Source organism: Dipodomys spectabilis, unplaced genomic scaffold (genome assembly GCF_019054845.1).
Source record: "Dipodomys spectabilis isolate Male_0828 unplaced genomic scaffold, ASM1905484v1 ptg000418l, whole genome shotgun sequence".
In the NCBI taxonomy this organism is placed as follows: Eukaryota; Metazoa; Chordata; class Mammalia; order Rodentia; family Heteromyidae; genus Dipodomys; species Dipodomys spectabilis.
This window is the reverse complement of record NW_024871095.1, coordinates 1,549,065-1,557,095: the sequence shown is the minus strand read 5'-3', so window position 1 is coordinate 1,557,095 and position 8,031 is coordinate 1,549,065.

Below are 8,031 nucleotides of genomic sequence, written 5' to 3'. Positions count from 1 at the left end.
CACAAAGGGTTCCAAATAGGGAAAGAAGAAATAAAACTCTCCCTCTTTGCAGATGACATGATCTTGTAGTTAGAGAATCCCACAGACTCTACTCCCAAATTACTCAGGCTGATTCAAAACTTTGGCAAAGTAGCTGGGTATAAAATTAACCTCCCAAAATCAGTGGCTTTTCTGTATGCCAACAATGAGAAAAGTGTGGCTGAAATTAGGAAAGCAACTCCATTTGTAATAGCCCCACAAAAAATAAAATACCTAGGAATTAACTTAACCAAAGAAGTGAAGGACCTCTATGATGAAAACTTTAAAAACTTGAAAAAGGAAATCAAAAGAGAATTTAGAAAATGGCAAAACTTCCCATGCTCCTGGATTAGAAAGATTAACATCGTGAAAATGGCAATACTTCCCAATGCTATCTACAAATTCAATGCGATACCTATCAAAATTCCCACCTCATTCTTCAAGGAAATAGAAGAGGCAACACAAAAATTCATATGGAACAATTAAAGACCCCGAATAGCAAAAACACTACTCAACAGAAAGAACACTGCTGATGGAATATCAATACCAAATTTCAAACTCTATTATAAAGACATAGTAATCAAAAAAGCATGGTATTGACATAAGAACAGACCTCAGGAACAATGGAATAGAATTGAAAACCCAGAAATGAAACTACAGAACTATAGCCATCTAATCTTTGATAAGAGAGCTAAAAAAATAGAAAGAAAGACAGCCTCTTCAGTAAATGGTGCTGGCAAAATTGGTTAACTTCTGGTAGAAAACTAAAGCTAGACCCTAATATATCATCTTGCACCAGAATCAACTCCAAATGGATCAAAGACCTCGAAGTCAAAGCAGACACTCTAAAAACCTTATAGGATGGAATAGGAGAAACCCTAGGTCTCCTTGGCTGAGGCCAAAATTTTCTGAATAGAGACCCGGAATCACAACAAATCAAAGAAAGGCTGGACAAATGGGATTGCATGAAGTTGCAGAGCTTCTGCATGGCAAAGGACATAGCTAGCAAGATCAATAGAAAGCCCACGGATTGGGAGAAGATCTTCACTAGCCATACAACAGACAAGGGTCTCATATCTAAAATATACTTGGAATTCAAAAATTAAATTCCCCAACAACAAATCCTCAAAGAAACAACTGCCCAATAAATAAGTGGGCTAAAGACTTAAAGAGAAACTTCTCTGAAGAAGAAAGAAGGATGGCCAATAGACACATGAAGAAATGCTCAACTTCCCTAGCCATAAAAGAAATGCAAATCAAAACAACATTGAGATACCACCTCACTCCACTTAGAATGGCAAAAATCAAGAACTCTAACAACAACAGATGCTGGAGGGGATGTGGACAGAAGGGAACCTTACTTCATTGTTGGTGGGAGTGTAAACTTGTTCAACCACTTTGGAAAGCACTATGGAGGTTCCTCAAAAGACTCCACATAGAGCTCCCCTAAGCCCCAGTAATTCCACTTTTGGGCATTTACCCAAATGTTTACAAACAAGACCACACTAAAGCTACCAGCACAACTATGTTTATTGCAGCATTATTTACCATAGCTAAGTTATGGAACCAACCCAGATGCCCCTCAGTAGATGAATGGATCAAGAAAATGTGGTATATATACACCATGGAATTCAATGCCTCCATCAGAAAGAATGACATTTCCCCATTTGTTAGGAAATGGAAAAACTTGGAAAAAATTTTATTACGTGAAGTAATCCAGGATCAAAGAAACATAGGTACCATGGTTTCCCTTATTTGCAATATATAGTACATCTATGAGTCAAGCAGAAAAGGCCAGATAAGGTGATGTGAGGAAAATGAACCCTAAGATATGTATTTAAATGTTTATTTTTCTTTCTTGCATTTGTTTCTAACGCAATTATAAGATTATTTCTTTGTTGCTTTGTATGTCCCTCCCCCACAGTATAGGCCCTGCTTTTGCTCTATTTGATGTTGGTATAATTTGTGACGGGAAGGGGAAAAACAAGTCGTTTAAGTAAGGATACAGGTCGACCTGTTGCAGCAATGAGAATTACAAGTTGTCATGTCGAAAACGAACTTTACAACTTTGGGCAGGAGAGTGGATGGGGGTACAAAGGGAGACTGGGAAGGAATGGGAAGGGTAAACAAAGGAGGAGGCTACAATGCTTGATAAGAAATGTACTCACTATCTTGCCCATGTAATTTTAACCCCTCTGTACACTATTTTCACTATAAAAAAAGAAAGAAAATCAGAGACTCCAGTGGCTTGTTAGCTCCATTTATATTCCTGAGCATGGGGCGCCCTTCCCCTTTGCCTTTCTGACCCTTTACATCAGGGGAAAGTTGGAAGATCTAACAAGAACACCTAGAGATTGGCCCTGGGAATAAAAACTCCATTTTGTGATCATAAACCCTTCATCACTTCTCGAATTGGATCTGAGGGGCAGAAGAAAATTAGGTAAGATTATTCAGAAACTTATAATTACTTCTTAGTTTGCTATCTAAAATCATCCCTTCCCACCCCTCAGAATCCTATTTCCCAACTGTGTACACAGCCTTACACTCTGTTCTACTGGAGCTTTTGAGTGTGGGGTATCATGTGCTTCTTATGTGTACTGCTTTACAAATGGAGATTTTCTCCTACACTCAAAATGATTTCATTGATGGGGGCACTGTTCAATAGGCTAAACAGGGTTTGTTCATGTGTTCATACCCTAGGTAGGACTTGTACGGTCTAAGTAGTAGTCAGGACTCACTTGCTGTCAGTGGTATTGCTCTGAGGAGTTACTGTCAATGTTGACCACTGTACCTAGTCCAAGGCCTCTCAGAAAGGCTGCACACCCAAACTGCTTGAGTCTCTGTGTGAGCTAATCATCATTGAGCAACTATGTTCCGTGGTTTGTGAGATATTCACTTCTGTGAGCATATGCATATGAGGGCCCAAGAAGAGAGTTACCTGGAAGGGAGGTCCTAGGATGCAAAATGTCTACTAGGACAATAGAAACTGATGGTTTGGCATGCTTAATGTTTTAACCTGTGCACTGAACTAGCAGGAAAAAAACAACACACTAAGAAATCTTCCAGTTATGCCAAATAAAGAGATGTTGTGAAGGTTAGAGAAAGGACATTGATTTCATGGTAGTCATGACAAGACAACACCTTAGCACACCTGCAGAATACTAATCCATACTCACTTTTCTATTCACCCATGTTACTAGGTCTGAGTTGTATGTAAAAGTCCTCAGGGACTTCAGAACAGGAAGATCTAGGGGGAGAGTCTAAGATTGGTCTACCATTTTGGAAATTAACTCGTTTGATGAAAGCCCTTAGTAGTGTCCAACAAATATGTGCATTTACCCTACTACATTTGATAAGTATCCCCTCATTAAATTATCTTTGGTTGGTTCACTTGCTGACATAGCAGCTGCCTGGTAGACCCATTGTGACCTCACTTTATACTGTTGAACCAGAAATGGAAAAGGAGAGACTGACCACAACACATTTACATCTTTCTCAATGAGCAATGAATGGCAGGGGCGTATTTAAGATGCTCCCCATGTTCTCAGTTTGCTAGTACCACCTGGGATTCCAGCTCAAATCTTGATAAACAGATACAGAAGTTACATGTAGATGTTTTGCCAGATTCACAGATAGAGAGGAAGATGAGAAAGTGGAAGGGCTTGGTGTGAAAGCCACAGGTTGATATGAAGCAGAATTCAAAGGACGTGGAGATGAAGCAAACTACTTGGAGGGAAAAGGAAAGGCAGCTGAAGCTAATGAACACCTAGAGAGAGAAGATGGAGCAAGTTTGAGGCCACTTGGACATCTAAGTAACCCATCTGAGGTACAATAGTCTGGGTATTCAGAGCCACAGGGAGAAGTTGGAAGAGCACCAGCAAGTGCTCTTGACCAATTCTAGGGAGCTCCCAGAATGCCAGGGTAAGAATTGATAGCTTCCCAGAGCATTGCTGCTGAGTACAACTCAGATCCCTCCCTACCATGATAATTGACACTGGAGAGGAGCAGCAAGAGTTGTATGAATTGATAGCAGCTCACTTTGTGGAGCTTGTTCTGCAGCATTGTGAAGTGTGGTCTCTCAGGATGCTTAGGGCAAAAATCCTAGAGCTGGTGCCAAAGAACGCAATCTATTTGGAGTAAACATTTATAGATGGTATGTGCCTGAACACAACAACTGATAATGAGCTGATAGAGGGAGTTCCCTAAAGATCTAACAGCCAAATGTGGAGAGGCAAACCCGGAGCTCTGCACCACATCAGTCCACCATACCCATTGCTTCTACCCTATTACTGGGTACCCAGTTTGCACAACCATGACCTTGTTACCCTGTTGTTCCCCACAATCCCTCACAACTTTTATCTTTCATTTTGTCTATGATTCTTTGTCCCTGATAATCTGTTCTGGATGCCTGTATTAGCTATGCCAACCCCTGCAAAGCTGTTGCTGCTACCCAATTTCTGCCATTGCAACTCAGCAATTATAGTCACAATTACCATTTCCCTAGTATCCTACTCTCTGCCACTCTTTTCTGCTACCCACAATACTTAACACCATGGATCCAGCCCCCTGATACCTGCCACCACTGTCTTTGCCACTCCATTCCCAAAGTAAAGCAAGAGTGGGCACAGACAGTCGACTTGGGTACACCTCTTGCAGGCACAATATGACAAGTTATTCCTCAGGTATTTTACAGGAGGGAATAACTGGTGGTGGAAGGAAAGTTACTAAGAGGTGACTAAAATCCAAGGACATCAACTTATATCTTGTTGCTAGGAAAAGCAGGCCTTAAGGTGATAGTTAATGAGAAAAGAAAATTTTACAAATAATATTGGGGATGATAAAAAAGGTTTAGCTTAGTCTCTTCTATTAGTGAGCTGAATTATTTTATGATATAGATATGTAACTCCTTTCCATTTTAAAAAGCATATGAAGATGCACATTTATGTGGTACTTATATTGATTTATGGAATAGTTGCAAATGATCACATTAATGATATTCAATATTTTATGCTCTATGATATGCTCATAAATCTGCCTTTGGCAATATGAATTGAACTCTCACAACAAATGGAATTTCATTGTCAAATACTATAAGGAGATTACTGAGGCTAGTAACAAAATGAAGGCTGGAACCAGAAAACTGAATAAAGCTACAAGTTTGAAAGAAGGGGTCAGTGGTAAGGGCTATGATAAAAGAGAAATTCTTCACCATGGAATCTTGGAAGAATAGAATGTGTTTTGTTGAATTACTAGCTTTTTAAACTTTAGAAAGGAGAACATGATTCTTGATTCTTGCTTTCTGGAACTTCTTTAATGAGTGGTGTAAAAAAAAATTATCAAAAAGACATTGAAAATTTACTGGCGTGAATTATCAGATTAACATTTTACTCAAAGTAGCCTTGAGATGCAGGCATCCTGAATTCTTTTTCCATTAAATTAATGGAATGAGCTTCCTTTTGAATGGTGGGACAGTCCATGACTCTTGTTCCAAAACAAGAAAAGATACTGGAAAGAAATAAAAAAAAGAGGAAGAAGATTCAAGGCTGCTGAAATTAGCATATTTCCCATTTGGATTTTAATGGGTTGTTTCTACAAAGAATAAGAATTTCATCTTAACATAATAATTTCAAAATGGATGTGCTACAGGATAGCTTCTAAATGTAATATTTAATGCTGTTGGATTACTTGAAAACAAAGGTTTACAGCAAACTTTAAATTTTAGAAAAACTGTAATGCACCAATAAACAACTTGAAGAAATATAATTTAAAAATTCACCGTTCAAAGCGAATCCTGGCAGGAAAGTCTGTGAGATATTTATCTCCAAACAGGAAGTGGCACTGTGGCTCAATTGGTAGAGGGCTCCCCTTGAGCTCAAGAACTAAGGGATATGTTAATACCCAGGCCCTGAGTACAAGCCCTATGACTGACTAAAAGAAATTTTAAAGAATTAAAGCATTAAGGCTGGGAAGGGGACTCAGTGGTAGAGTGATTGTCTTGTATGCATGAGGTCCTGGGTTCAATTCCTCAGCACCACATAAGCAGAAAAATGTGGAAGTGGCGCTGTGGCTCAAGTGGTAGTGCTCTAGCCTTGAGCTGAACAGCTCAAGGACAAAACCCAGACCCAGAGTTCAGGCCCCCCTTCCAACAATAACAACAATAATAAAAAATTAAAGCATCAAACAACCTGAGGATGTTGTCCAGAATAATGATTGTGGCATTATCCCTTTACATGACTTAGTGACTTGTAACCTAGTTTACCAGGGAAGGTTGTGGGCAATTTGTGTGTTTGCCAAAACCTGCAAAATTATTTTCTACGTTCCCAAGGAGGGAGAAAGGAAGGAATGGGGGGAGGAGAGCGGTGTTTGGTGGCTTTGCCTTTTGATTCAGTGATTGTTTTCTGGAGTCAAATTCAGAGAAATTCTGCTTGCAATCCTAGTTGCATGAGGAATGAAGAAGCCATGCCATGGAAGTGGTTTTGTCTTGTCCTTGGTCTGGTTCCAAACACCACTGGACAATACAAGTCCACTTCAGGATCAAGATTCCTTGAAGACTACTGATCCACTGGGCTTGTGGACCTAAACACAGCCAGAAAAGGCAAAATACAATGCCGAGGGCAGCACTGGAAATCTACACCAGGCAGAGATTTTTAAATATATTTTTATTGTAAAAATACTGTACAGAGGGCTTACAGTTATATGACTAGGTAATGAGTACATTTCCTATCAAACATTGTTACCTCCTCCTTTGTTTTTCCCCTACCATCTTTTCCCTCCCCACATGTCCAACTCCTTCCTCCTCCACCCTATCCTGAAATTGTAAATTCATGTTCCACATAGTGTCCTGTACATCTCATCGTCACATTGGGTCACCCTGCATCCCCATTTAAGCATTCTGCTATATCCCTTCTACTCTCCAGTTACAAAAAATGTATATAAGATGCAGAACACTGGAAACAAATACAGTGAAAACAGGGATTATATGTGGGGGGATGAACCTACAAAAGAATCACATAGTTCATTATTAGTATATTAAAAACAAAAGCAAGAAAGTAAAAGCCACTTGTGTCTTTGACTTGGGGTACATTTCGCCTAACACCTCGTATATGGTCATATGTATCTAGCCTTTGATCTTCTCTGCTTGTTCTAGACATGTATTAGTCCTTGCAAACATGGGAAAAACAAGGTAAACCGTGGGACCTATGTTTCTTTGGGTCTGGCTTACTTCACTTAATATAATTTTTACCAAGTCTTACCATTTCCTAACAAATGGGACAATGTCATTCTTTCTGATGGAGGCATAGAATTCCATTACGGGTGTTTGTGTGTGTGTGTGTGTGTGTGTGTGTGTGTGTGTGTGTGTGTGTGTGTGTGTGTACCACATTTCCTTGATCCATTCATCTACTTAAGGGCATCGGAGTTGGTTCCATATCATAGCTATGGTGAATAATACAGCAATAAATATGGTTGTGCTGGTAGCTTTGGTATGACCTTGTTTGTGATCATTTGGGTAAATGCCCAGAAGTGGAATTGCTGTGTCATGGGTGAGCTCTACGTGGAGTCTTTTGAAGAACTTCCACACTGCTTTCCAAAGTGGTTAAACAAGTTTACACTCCCACCAACAATGGAGTAGGGTTGCCTTTTAGCCACATCCCCTCCAGCATCTGTCATTATGACATTTCTTAATTATAGCTATTCTAACTGGAGTGAGGTGCAATCTCAGTTTTGATTTGCATTTCTTTTGTGACTAGAAAAGTTGAGAATTTCTTCCTGTATCTAATGGACATTTTTATTTCCTCTTCAAAGTAGTTTCTTTTTAAGTCTTTAGCACGTGTAGTTATTGGGCAGTTTTTCCTTTGATGATTTGTTGTAGGGGATTTAAGTTTTTGAGTCCTAAGTATATTTTAGATATAAGACTTGTCTGTTTTATGACTCATGAGGCTCTTCTCCCTGAAAGTGGGCTTTCTATTGATCTTGCGAGCTATGACCTTTGCCTTGCAGAAGCTCTGCTGTTTC